The sequence below is a fragment of the Otolemur garnettii genome, unplaced genomic scaffold, assembly GCF_000181295.1.
Source record: "Otolemur garnettii isolate 467f Iridium unplaced genomic scaffold, OtoGar3 scaffold00010, whole genome shotgun sequence".
NCBI lineage: Eukaryota > Metazoa > Chordata > Mammalia > Primates > Galagidae > Otolemur > Otolemur garnettii.
This window is the reverse complement of record NW_003852405.1, coordinates 10,260,513-10,275,177: the sequence shown is the minus strand read 5'-3', so window position 1 is coordinate 10,275,177 and position 14,665 is coordinate 10,260,513. Positions and strand designations below refer to the sequence as shown.

The window sequence follows — 14,665 nt, the reverse complement described above, 5'->3', positions numbered from 1 at the left end:
TACCAAGGGTTACATGACCAAACTGTGGAGCAGAAACAGCCACACGTTTCTTGGAAAAGTGGGGTTTGTAATGTGGGCAAGTGCCTAAAACACCTAAAAAGGCAGAGTCACTACTGCTAGGCCATGTGGACATTTGGTTAGAGAGTGCCATCCAGAAATTTTATATTGATTAAGGGAGGCTTTCAGCTATGAGTAACAGAAGCTATCCCTCACTCCCTTCCCCCCAAAATGTAACAATGGCTTAAATAAATTTGAGCACATTTTACATGCATAAAAGAGGTTCTGAGTAGGAAATCGAGGGCAATTTGGCAACTCTACAATGCCAGTGGAAAGGAAGCAATCTTCTAGCCTTCCAGTTTGCCATCCTGGAGTTTGCTTTTGCTTGTAGGGGTAGCTTATTATCATACGTGTCTACTTCACAGCCAGCACTGTTTCCATGTTCTAGAGAAGGGAAAGCGTGAAAACTGAAGGGCAAATGGCAGGGCCTCACTGAGTTTCTCCCTCCTTTAAAAACCATGCTTAGCAACTTCACCCAGTAAATTCTAATCTCTGATAGAATTGGCCATACAGATTACAATAAGTGCTAAGATGTGTGATCCTATTGCTTTAGACAAAGCGTGATAACCTATACAAAACCAAGAGCACAAAAGGACAGGGGGTGGCTTGTAGTTTTGCCACAGACCGAAATAGGAATGGTGAGGGCACTGCTGAATGCCAACCTCAAGAATTAGGAATGACCTTAGACATTCGGATGTTTTTATTTCTCTGCATTCATCTGTTTTGATTTAATTATCCATAACTTTATCGACCTCTTTGTATTTTCAATCTGTAACACAGGTTGCTTCCTGTTCCATAAAATAACTCAATTTAACTTAACCACCCTTTCTTAGGGCTTTGTATTCACCAGCACTAGCTTTGCAAATATGAGAAATCTGTGTCTAATGTTTATTATTAAAGTTACTGTGCTCTGGGAACTATAATATATTATCTTATGTGACTCTTAAAACGTTCCCATTAGATATGATTTTAATTTTGTCTGTTTTGTTAGCAAAGCACCTCTACCAGTGTCTATCACCTACTAATATACCAATAAATACTTGTGGAGTGAATGAATCCCCATTTTGCAAACTGGAAATGTGAAATATAAACAAGCATAAATCGTGTAACATCTAAACATAGTAAACGGCATAAACACTTGTGTTCTGACTGCAGAACTTACGTCTTTACCATGATGACAGGTAATGTCTAGAAGAAATAAACAATTTTCTGGTAGCAGGGGCCATGATTTACTTGTCAATTAGATATCCTTAGCTTTTTAAACAGTGTCTGAAATACCTTAGGTGTCAACTATTACTTTAAATGAATTAGCAATAGGCAGAGGATCAGAGAATGACCAGTTAACCTATAAATCCCAATTTAACATCACCTCTGGACAATGTGATGAGCCTTCAAAAGCCAGACAAATTCTTTTCAAACACTTAAGCAACCTAATCTTACAAATACCCAAGGAGAACGTTCTTCAGTCTTTATATCATATAAAGCAGACATGTTCAACCTGTATTCCACGGGCTGCATGCTGATTTCGTGAAGACTTTTTTTTTGCTTATCTATGGTATTGAATATCACAAACAAGATGACTGACTTTTTCTGCTAATCAGCTGTCGTTAGTGTTTGTGTATTTAATGTATGCCCAACACAACTCTTACTCTTCCGATGGAGAGCAGAAAAAAATAAAAGTTGGACACCCTGAAACTTTCTCTTGCTAAATTTTGAAATCTCTCTTTAAAACAAAAGCTAGGCACTGTGGCTCACGCTTGTCATCCTAACTCTCTGGGAGGCCCAGGAGGATGAATTGCTTGAGCTCAGGAGTTTGAGACCAGCCTGAGCAAGTGTGAGACCTCCTCTCTAAATATAGCTGAGTGTTGTGGCTACTCAGAAGGCTGAGGCAAGAGGATCACTTAGCCCAAGAGTTTGAGGTTGCTGTGAGCTAGGATGCCAGGACATTCTACCCAGAGTGACAGAGTAAGACTCTGTCTCAAAAATAAATAAATAAATAAATAACAACAACAAATAAAACAAAACAAAAGAAAAAAACCTAAGCAAAATGATTAAATGAATGGGAAATAAATACTTGAGCTAGAAATTTTAAAGTGAAGTTATTAGTATTTCAGGTCTCAACATTTGCCATTTCTTCTTGTGCCTGGAATTTTCTTCCACTAGATATATGGATCCCTTATTCCCTTATTGCAATTAGATCTCTGCCCAAATCATATTCTCAGAGACACTATCCCTGACCCTTCCATTGGATATAATCCCCTTCCATGCTTTATCTACTTATCTTCATTTAGATTTTTCACAATACATTGAGGTACTAAACAGTGTATTTCATATTCATTTATCTGTTGTCATCTTCCCCTCTAGCTGTAAGATTCCCAAAGCAGTGCAATTTGGTTGCCAAAGTTCAGTTCCTCAGAACTGAGAATAGTACCTAATATATTGGATATTCTCATTAATTATTAACTCAGAGAATAAATAAATTGATGAAATTAATTCAAGAGTGGCAGAAAAAGAAACTGGCAGAAAATAGTACAAAGTACTCTGAAAAAAATGACAAAGTGGAGGCCCCCATAGCTCAGGAGGTAGGGCACCAGCCACATACACCCAGGCTGTCGGGTTCAAACCCAGCCTGGGCCAGCTAAACAATGACAACTGCAACAAAAAAAAATAGCTAGGCATTGTGGCGGGCACCTGTGGTCCCAGCTACTTGGGAGGTTGAGGCAAGAGATCACCTAAGTTTGAGGTTGCTGTGAGCTGTGATGCCACAGCACTCTACCAAGGGCAACATAGTGAGACTCTGTCTCAAAAAAAAAAAAAATGACAAAGACATATGAGTAAGACAGTAGAGGGGAGGATGGACAGTGGTAAGCTCTCACCTAATGTGCACAATGTAAGGGTGTACAGCACACCCTCTGGGTAAAGGGCTCAACCACAACTTGAACTTGACCTAACAAATGCAAATAACATAACTTAATCATTTGTACCCTCATATTAATCTGGGTAAATAAAAAACATGAGTTTTTTAAAAGATGAGTAAGACAGATCAGCATCTATACTGATATAAACACTAGTTATATCAACTAAAAAAAACACATTTTTGGTTAGGTAAAAGAGATTCCTTATATTGTACATTTTCCTCCTATGGAAGAAGATGTTTATGTAGTTCTGAATATTATTACACCTTGTGGGTGCCATGGGAACAGTGTGCTTTATGTAATCAGCTAACCAATTTAAGAAACTTTCAAATGCTAAGAGTAACAACCTCCTGAGACCCTAATTGATAATACTGATGGTTTTAGAGATAGTTCTGAAAATCATAATCATAAACTATATCAATAAGCATAATGAGGAAAGGCAGTAATGATATGACCATTCTGTCTTCAAGCAATAAAATTTGATAATATACCAGTCATTCATTCCCTAGCTGTGCAGAAGAGAGTTATAAGGGTCAAGCTGAACTGCAATTGTTCAATTCAACAAACTGAAAACTTGTAAGTAAACATAAGCAAGCACCCACTGACTCTAAGAGAAGTAAATTATGACCAGGATGGCTATTGAATCAATCCCAGGAATATTTTAAATAAGGATTTTAATCCTCTTGTTTTAGGAACATCTAGAAGTAGATACATTTTATGAAGAAGTTGAACCATATGACCTTTATATGCTGTGATGGATCCCATTAAGTCCCTCAAAATTCATGTGTTGAATCTTTAATCCTTTATATGGCTACATTTGGAGTAAAGAAGTAATTAAGGTTAAATGGGATCTGAATCGAGTATAATTAGTGCCCTTATTTGAAGAGACATCAGATCTTCCTCTCTGTTCCTTTCTCTCTCTTCTCTCTTTCCTTCCCCAACCCACCCCTACCACGTGAGGCAGATACAGAGAGAAGGAAGCTGTCATCACCAGGAACCAAACTGCTCCCCATCTTGATATTGCAATTCCCAAAGTCTAGAGCTCCCATGAAAAATCTCAATGCAATGTTATAGAGTATTACATGAATTATAAATCTGTGTCCAAATACCCCAGGGCCTTTAAGAAATTTTAGGGTTGAAATTGTTGAAGAAAATAACTAATTATTAGATGCATTAGGTAGCACTGCTACATAACAAACACCCTCCCTAAAAAAAAAAGAGAAAACCTGTGGCTTAAAACAAAAGTACTTATTAGGAGTGAGCAGGATAGTTCTTGTATTCTTGCTAGGCTCACTCATGCCTCTGAGTTAGCTTTGGTCAGGTAAGTAGCTCTGCTTATCTTGGCCAGACTGTCTCACATATTTGAGGGTCATCTGGCTACAGGCTAGTTTCAGCTAGAATTATGGAGCTATTGTTGTGATCCCATGCAGCAGAGAGAAATTTGGACCCCACCTCTGATGCAATAATCAATAAAGCTTTATTATAAAATTTGATACACCTGCGCAGGGGGCTGATGCCTTGGAGAGCATGCAGCACCGAATGGTAAATTCAAGGAGTTATATACTGTAATCTTTGCTGAAGCAAGTAGGCTTGTACAGAAGCTGAATCATCATGGTTAGCACAACTCGGGGGTCACAAAGTATTAGGGTGGAGGAACATATTACCTGATGGGTCATAAAGTACATTAATTCATAAATCACAAGATGGGAGTCACACAGTTCAGAGGGGTGCAAAGCAGGGGTACATAGTTCAACATAAGTTCAGAAAGTTTCCAAAGAACTAGGGACTTTCCACCAAGGCCTCTTCCTGACATCATCCCCTCCCTGCATACTTCCTTATCTTTAGGCCTCTTCCCTGAATTCTATCTCCTCACCCGTATGGGGGCTGGGACTAAAAGGCTCAAGAGAAGTTTCTTTTCCTAAATATAGGGCAGGGGGCTCATGTATCACAGGGGGCCCAGTTACCTCAACCCCTCCCTTCCTCTTTTCCTTATCTTTAAACTTCTCCGCCCGCCCTTGAGGGGGCTGGGGCCAAGAGTCTCAGGAGAAGTCTCAAGGGCAGGGGGCTTATTCCCCACTGGTCTTAGTGGGGAATCAAGGGGTCTAGGTCATCACACTATCTTCCACATGGTCTCTCAACCACCAAAGGTTGGCCCTGGCTTGCTCATGTGGCAGTAGCATGGTGGCATGGTTTCAAAAGAAAAAGCTGAAGCATGCATAACTAGTTCAAGCCCAAGCCCAAACCCAAAAGCAGGACTCCAGCACTTCTGTCAGATTCCATTAGCCAAAGCAGTCACAAGGCTAGCCCAAATTCAGGGAGTAAGAAAATGACTTAAATTTTGAAGGAAGAATCTGCACGGTCACTTTGCAAAGGGCATGGATACACAGAAGCCATTAATTATGGCCTTCAATGCAATTAATTTAAATTAGAGAACCTGAAAAAAGCAATCTAAAAAATGAATGTATGAGTGGAAATGGAGATGGGAGGGGTTGGGGGCACCATATGGGGATAAATCAGGGCTGACATTTCTTAGGCATAATTATCATAATTTAAGTAGTAGTTATACATACAGAGAAGTGGGAGTAGATAGATTATTCTAATTTTCTTAATGAAAGAAAATGCACTTCTCTAAAGAACATTTAAAAGAATTTAAATGAGAAGGATCTTAATTACATAACCACAATATGAACATATTCATTGTCTGAAGTAAATCAATTCATGTTGCACTGAAATCTGTGAGTTTCATTTTTCCCTTCCTGGTGTAAGAATATTTCCTTGTAATAATTCCTTTTGTATTGTGGTTATTGTAGAGCACAATAACTACTCAGCCAGGCTGCCAATGCTTTCCGAGTAGGAGGCTGTCAAATGCCACAGCAGAGTGAAGTAAAAAGGCATCCATCTTTCTGCATCATGACACCCAAGAATCAAACCAAAAACTTTTAGTAATATGGAGATAATAAGTGAGTTTTAGGCCTACGTGTATTGCAACAGAACTATCATTATAGCACAGAGGAGGCAAAATCAAGAAAAGTAAGCAGACTGGTTTTTTTTAAACCTTCAAAATTTGAGCTATTTTTTTTTCTCGTTTAACAATGGTTAAATAGAATGAAAGGTCACATTAATGTTCTTTTTAAGGATCTTGTTTTATATTTTTTAATCTAAAAGGAAGAAGAAATGTGGCATATAACAAAGTAAAATTGCTATTAAAGACAAAAGTATGATTAGCATGTGCCTCCTATATTCATGTACATTCAGGTAAACCAGAAATTACTTCATGTTCTCTAATTAAATATGCAGTAGAACCTCCATAGTTGGCCACCTCCCTACATTGACCACCTCTATAAGTTGACCTAATTTTCATAGAGTGGTCTTGCCCACATGTACATATCAGTACACTAGACTTAGTTCCTTTTGTTGACCACCTCCATACATTGACCAGTTTGTGACAGTCCCCTTGGTGGTCAACTTACAGAGATTCTACTGTAATTTCTACTTTGTGTTCTAACTTTTCCAGTGAGGTGAAAACTTTGTTTCAGATAATTCAGTTTTCCTCTGAGTTGTATGTCAGCTCCAGGCAGTTTACATAGATCCGAGTTACTGCAAGGCAGGGGAGAGGCATCAGGTTTATTGTCAACTGTGGACCTGAGAATTCAGAGTCATCCAGTATTCCACCTGGGCCTCGGTCATTGGCCCCTGCATATCATACTAACTTTGTCTGGTTCCTGTCAACAAGACCCATTAGACCTAGCAATTATCTCCACTACTTCTGTGTTCCCATTAAATGAAAAGAAAGTACTGAGTTTTCTTGCTGCAGAGTATGGAAGTCTTAGCTAGCTTGTTTCAAGGTCCTGCGTGCCTAGATATGGCACTCACCCAGTTTTGAGGATGTTGACATTTCTTAGAGTTTTAGACATGTCCTTTCTCCTTTCATATCCCTACAGTCATCAGGGTTTGGCTTGGTTTATTTTTTCTGCCTCTCTGGGGCTCAGTCATAGAAGGACCTTCTCCCTAAACCACTAAAATCCATACTCTCAGCACTTCCTCTGACTCTTCTCTCTCCTATTGCGCAGGAAATCCTTGGTCCATGGTATAGAGGATAGGAAGATTGTTCTTTCTACTACAGCATTTTATCCCATTTTTCTTCAACATTATGAGTAACTTTTACATCTCTAACAAGGGAACATAGATATGTTACATTTAGTTTGGGACTTAGTGGAAAAAAATAACAACTGACTTCTCCAAAATGAGATCTGGACCTCCTATGTTTAAACCTATTATAAATGTACCTTATAATATTTCACTGTATACTATTATTTAATAAAAATTAGAAATATCATTTTCTTTATAAATAGACATAATATAATCCTCAAAGGAGCATGATGACAGGAAGCTATCTGGATTTTTTTTAAACTCAGTAGTAGGCTTCCTCTGAAAATTCTTTTTTTTTATTTATTAAGCAGGAAAAATACCAAGAAAATTTTGTGTGTGTGTAATTACTTATAAGAGACATATTTAAAAATAAGCACATGAAACATTTCACTAAAAGACCATTTTTCTACACACACACACAAACCAACTAAAAGAAATGTGGTGTGACAGAAACAGCGACCTTAGGTCAAGGAGTTTCGGTGCAGATAAAGAGGAACATTTCATAATGGTGAGAGGATTAATTCAGCAGAAAGCTATGACAACTTGATGTGTGTATCACCTAATAATACACGTTTAATTAAAAATGGAGCCAAAATGGCAGAACTAAAAGGAAAAATATAAAAATTTAAAAACATTTGGGTTTAACCCAAATATTTTAGGAAATAATAGAAGAAGAATAAAAATCAGTAGAGCTAGGAAGAGATTCTACTGTAATTTAGACATACATAAATTAGATTGCCTAATCACTGCAGAATACACATTCTTCTCAAGTATACAAGGAATATTTGTCAAAGTAAGCTACATTCTGGGTCATGAAACAATAACATATTTCCAAAATTGAAAATGATAAGCTATAATCTTTTGGCATGAGGAATTCAGTAGGATATCAATAACAAAAATACCATAAAATCCTGCAAATACTTGGATATCAAGGAATATACTTTTACATAATGCAGAGTCAAACAAATAGCAAAGTAGAGATTATGGACTATTTTGAACTAAATAAGTGAGATGTAGCTAAAGCCATTTTTGAAAAGTTTATAGGCTTAATGCATTAGAAAAAAATGTATTAAAATGAATGGACATATAGCCTTCATAATAACCTAAAAAAGACCAGTAAATTAAATGAAAATAAATCCAAAAAAGGGAAATTAAGAGCCTAAGTTAATAGCATATAAAATTATACAAAAGTTAAAAATAACAAAGCTGCAGGTAAATTTCTTTGAAATCCTAATAAACCATAGCAATATTGGTCAAAGAACAAAGAGGGAAAACACAATTACTAATATCAGAAATTACAGTAGGGACTTTGCTACAGTGTTCACAGACATTAAAAAGATAGTGAAAGGATGTTACAAACAAATTTCTGCCAATAAATTTAATAATTTTAAGAAAAAGGAAAAATGTCTTGAACAAAACAATCCATACAGTAAATTGAGTTTACTCCAGGAACTCCAAACCGGATTAATATTTAAATAGCAAAGAATTTTGTTCACTATAATTGACATTAACAGAATTAATAAGAAAAAGCATATGATGAACCTAATAGATTGCAGAAAACGTATTTGATAAATCGGTCCCACTCAGGTTAAATTCTCTGAGCAAACCATACATAGAAAAGAATTTTCTAAATTTCATAAGGAGTAACTACAATATATAATCTACCATATATATTTAACATCATACTCTGTCAAAACATAAATGTTTTCCAACCAAAAGAGCAAAATAAGGATGTCCGTTACTCTACAATACTGTACCATTGTACAAGAGACCCTTGCCTTGGACTATGACCTTCCAGGGGATTATTCTGACAGCATGTCCAGTTACCCAGCATGTGTTCCTCCTGCTTCTCCTATGGCTCGGGCTTTGGTGCCCTCAAAGCGCCGGCGTGTATCAGGAAACACCTCACGAAGGGGGAAGAGTGGCTTCAATTCTAGGAGTGGACAGCGAGGTTCTTCTTCCAAGTCTGGAAAGTTGAAAGGAGATGACCTTCAGGCCATTAAGAAGGCATGGACCCAGATAAAACAAAAAGTGGATTCTTTACTGGAAACCTGGAAAAAATTGAAAAGGAGCAGAGCAAACAAGCAGCAGAGCTGAAGAACAAGAAGTCAGAAGAGGAGCAGAGCAGCAGCTCCCTGAAGAAAGATGAGACTACTGTGAAGATGGAGTCTGGGGGTGCAGATGACTCTGCTGAGAACGGGACCGACTGGATGAGGATGATCATGAAGAACGGGGAGGGGGAAGACCAGCTGGAGTTGATCAAGGACGATGAAAAAGAGCCTGAGGAAGGAGAGGATGACATCATCCCCAATGGCCAGGATGACTCTTAAGCACATAGTGGGGTTTAGAAATCTTATCCCATTATTTCTTTACCTAGGCGCTTGTGTAGATCAAAATTCTCACCAGATCCTCTCCCCCTAGTATCTTCACCACATGCCCACTGTTGCCCCCATCCTTCCCATGTTCATTAATTCATATTGCCCTGCGCCTAGTCCCATTTTCACTTGCTTTGATGCTCCTGGTCGTTTTGTTAAGTCTTACCCTGTAATGTTTTGCTTTTAATTTTGATACCTCTTTATAACTTCACAATAAAAAGGATGTATGGTTTTTTAAACATAAAAGATTTTGCCAATTAATACTTAAATTTTATCTCCTATTTTTAATTTCTGCACACATTCTGAACTTCAATGCAGGCAGAGTAGGCATAAACTAACCATGTCTTTGGTCTTGGTCAAACGGCAAGACGGTTGTGTTCCAGGCTTCTGTTGGGTCTTTTTGCTTTAACATGGAGTGAGAGTCCTTCTGCAAGGATCTCCAGAAGAGTGGCTGGTGTCAAACTAATTAAACCCAAAGTGGTCATTTTAAGATCAGTATCTCCTAAGACTTGTTTACCAAAAGTACCTAAAAATGGAGTTTTGCTACATTCTGCTTTCTTCTATGTTTAAAAGGATCCTCTCTCCCAAATCCAACATTTCAGATTCAGAAGGTTTCAGCAATGGAACATTATTTTTACTATAGGTCAGAACATCTTGACAGAGCAAACTCTGTTGCTTCCAGATGACAAAGTCTTAAAATGAACAAACTAACAAGAAATTATTAGATTTAGGGGTAAAAATTTATTAACGTACAGCCCCAGCCAACAGACAAAATTAACTCCCTGGGGCTAATAGAGAAGTTCTAAATGTAAGTCCTGCACTCAGACCAGGAGGACATAGCACGCTGGTTCTTGGAAAAAAACAGTCCCTGACAAACATCCATCTTTATGACCCAGAACCAGAAGGTTTCCTGTAACCAGAGCCAAGATAACTGCAGCCAGGATCCCACCCACCCACCTACTGACCATTTGAAAGAAACATTTGACGGACTTCCAGTTTGGGGTTGGGAATCCACCCAGTCAGGGCTTGAGTGTCTTGAGCAATCAGCCCTGAACAAATCTGAATCCTTCATTCGCATAAACAGAATTGATTGAGAACTAGGACAAGAACTTTACCTACATAAGCCAGGCCCCCGCTTTGTTCTCTGGAGCACATTTTTGGTTTGTCCTGAAGGCTGTCTCTCCCTGGTCTGTAGGTTGTTTTAGAAAATAAAGTTCTCCTCTCCCTCCACAGATCTCTTTGGTCTTTTAACTTGATTAAACTGAGTTAAATACTTTGGGGGTGCTTATTTATGAAAATCTCACAAAGATTGCACCAAAGTGGTCTCCAAAATATCTTCCAAAGTGCTTAGTTTTATGACATCTACTTTCCCCTTCAGAGCATTAAACTTCAGATGTCTAGTAGTTTGCAAAAGCACTTTTGAAAACTTTCCTCATTAAACATAGGAACATACTGCCCTTGAGCCCTGAAATGAGAAAATTCCCCTCCAATGTAATTGCACAAAGTGAAAGACCACATAATATTAACCACATAATATTGGATATAGTTGAGAACCTTTCAAGAGGCTCATTACCTCTGAAGATGGTCAACATATTTCCTACTCTTTTCAAAATGTAGGGGAAAGAGGAGATGAAAGTGGAAAGCCAGGTCTTCTAGAATAATCGTAGTAAATTATTCAAGCTAGCCTCAGCAGAATACCAGTACTATAGTTAATATTCATTGAGTGATCACTAGGTGCCAAGCACTGTTATAAGTTCTTCACACATATTTATTTAATCCTTGTAAACAACACTATTTCCTCTATTTTACAGGAAATCTGAGACATAGAGAGGGTAAGGAATGGGCCTGATGTCCCACAGCTAGGAAATGGCAAAGCCAAGATCCAAACCTCCATCCTCTATAACCCTGCAGTGTTCTTCCCCCTTAAAATAGTTCTGGCTTCCTGATAATGACTCCCATGAGTCTTCACAGCAATTTTCACTCCACTGAATTGAATCTTTTATATGGGAAGTGGCAGTTCAGCCCAGAGGAACTAACTGGAGCTCTGCATCCAGGAAAGGAAAGAAGGGTCGGAGAAGTCATTTCCAAGTGGATCCTGGAACTGTGTGACCCACGCTGTTTCACACTGTGCAGCATGCTGTGGAAGCTGAGCAAAGCTTTACTATGTTTACCAGAATACTTTCAACCTCTGCCTGGACGGTTAAAGGTGTGAATATGTTGAAGGTATCCCATGAGAAGGAGGTGCTAACAACTTAAAGAGCCCCAGGAGCTTAGTCTTAGAAAGAGAAATTTCCCAGTGCCTCTTGCCTTTGGCTGTGAAATAGACAGTTAAGGTCCCTCAAGGTACATTTTGCTATAAAATAAGATCTATTTTATTTGTGATCTATTTCATGCATGTATAGCTTTGGGCTGTTTTATGTGCTGTCGTCTTTAATGCTTATGATAAATGGAGGTAGTAACTATTATGGTCCCCATTTACAGATGGCAACCACAGTGCTAGGCAGCAGCAGAGGTAGGATTTCAACTTGCGTCTGTTTCACTCTGATGCTTATGCTCTTTACTGTTGCTCTAATTTTCCACAAGAAAAAGGAATTTTTTTTTTTTAACCAATAGAGGAATTGCCCTATTATTGTTGTATTGGTTCTGTCTCAGGCAGAGATCCCAGGCAGCACTATCGCAGACAGGGCTACGTTCTTTAAAACAGGTTGTCAGCAGCCAGAGAACCCTCAGGGACTTCAAGTCAAGACAGGTAAGAATGGGAAGGGTATTCCAGGGGAGAAGGAACTCAAGGGAGCCAATACTGTAAAACCACAGGCATCAAAACTGAAGCGGTCCTGACTTTAATGAGGCTTCCCTTTATAGCTCTGTGTTGCTACAGATCCTCATAGCTTTCTTCTCACGCTCACCTTGGATTCACTAGTTACCACTGATATTCTATCTTCTCATTCCTGGATGGTGTCCCTAATAAAATGTGTCAAACAATATTGTAAGTTCAGTAAAGAAAACATTTCAGTAACCCCTCAATAGCATGCTTGGCTGACAGTTACGAGAAGCTTAACCAGTGATTCAGAGATTGATGGGTGTGGGCCTTTCTCTCCTTTTTCTTTAACCAGTGAACCTTGCGTTTTTACCAAAATCCATCAACAATGACAGAAGATAAGCCCGTTTGAAAACTTTTATGAACACTTTATTTCAAGATGGAAAATTAAATCACAAATTTTGCCATTTGACTTTATGACTTTTCATAGTAGGTACACGTTTGTTCATTATTGATGCGAGGGTAGCTAAGCAATAATTCTTTATAATGATTCCCAGCAGACGCTCTAGTGACAAATTTAAAAATCATAAAAAATATATAAAAATACATATCTACTTCAGTCGATCTTAGTTCGTTTAGCCAATTATCCATTCTAATTGTGTTTGAATCCCAAAATGTTCCTTCTTTCAAGGATATTGTCTATGCATAACCTCATCGCTAGGGAAGAACAGAAATACAGTTGAGCTGGAACCCAAGAATTATCTCTGGGTCACAGTCAAGTGGAATCAAAAATATTATACAGCCAAATTCTTCTAAGAATTTACAGACCTTTATATGACGTTTTAGGGTTTTTTTGTGTGTTCTGCTTTTGTTTTCTTTCTAACGTCCTAAATATTAGACTCGAAGGTAAGTAAAGAATTATAGAATAAAAAGCAGTTTGTAGGCTAAATTTAAAGATTCATTTCCAAAATGCTTTCCAAGGGCTTCCATTGTCGAAATGATATAAATCTCCACAAAAACATTATCCATAGAATTGTCTCAGATTGTTTCTATATGTTATTTACTATAGGTGATCAATGCTTATTTCTTTCTTTCTTTTTTATTGTGAAGGATTCATTGAATATACAGAGAACCAGCTTGCACTGATTGTATTTTTTAGGTCAAGTCCCTCGTATAATTGTGTCCTGCCAACAAGAGATGTGTCACACACTGTCACTCCCCACACCCCTCCCTACTTCCTTCTCTTCCTCTCTCTCTCGGCTCCCCCATTTCCCCACCCCCTATCATGTACTAGGTCATCAATTGTCCTCATATCCTCATACCAGATTGAGGAACCTGGATTCTGTTTTTTTTTTTTTTTTGAGACAGAGCCTCAGGCTATCACCCTGGGTAGAGCTGTGGCATCATAGCTCATAGTAACCTCCAACTCCTGGGCTCAAGTGATTCTCCTGCCTCTGCCTCCAAGTAGCTGGGACTACAAGCACCTGCCACAATGCCCAGCTTTTTTTTGGTTGCAGCCATCATTGTTGTTTGGTGGGCCTGGGCTGGATTCAAACCTGCCAGCTCAGGTGTATGTGGCTGGCGCCTTAGCCGCTTGACCCATAGGCACTGAGCCAGGACACTGGATTCTTGCTTCTCCATTCTTGTGATGCTTTACTAAGAAGAATGTTTATTTCTTTTGTTAACTTAACCATTTACAAATTTTTTTATTTTCATTTTTTATTGTTGGGGGATTCATTGAGGGTACAAAGAACTAGGATGCATTGATTGCATTTGTTGGGTAAAATCCCTCTTATAATTGCATCCTGCCCCAAAAGGTGTCATACACCATGACCCCCACCCCCACCCCTTCCCTCCTTTCCTCTCTCTGCTCTTCCCTTCCCTCACCTCCCTCCCTCCTACCCTATCTCTGCTCTCCTTTTCCCCACTCCCCACTGTGTACTATGGTCATCAACTAACCTCATATGAGAATTGAGTACATAGAATTCTTGCTTCTCCATTCTTGTGATGCTTTACTAAGAATATGTTCCACTTCCATCCAGGTTAATATAAAGGATGTAAAGTCTCCATCTTTTTTATATTTTTTTATTTTTATTTTATTTTATTTTATTTTGTCTCCATCTTTTTTAATTGCTGAATAGTGTTCCATGGTATACATATACCACACCTTGTTAATCCATTCCGGGGTTGGTGGGCATTTAGGCTGTTTCCACATTTTGGCGATTGTTAATTGAGCTGCGATAAACAGTCTAGTGCAAGTGTTCTTATGATAAAAGGATTTTTTTCTTTCTGGATAGATGCCCAGTAAAGGAATTGCAGGATCAAATGGAAGGTCTAGCTTGAGTTCTTTCATAGTTCTCCATACTTCCTTCCAAAAATCTGTATTAGATTGCAGTCCCACCAGTAGTGTA

The 14,665-nt window shown here is 38.4% G+C and overlaps 1 pseudogene; it reads left to right on the top strand.

Annotated features, from left to right (window-relative positions):
• LOC100966737 overlaps positions 1-9,546 on the top strand; it is a 39,641-nt pseudogene extending 30,095 nt beyond the window's left edge.
• Positions 9,547-14,665: the final 5,119 nt, after the last annotated feature.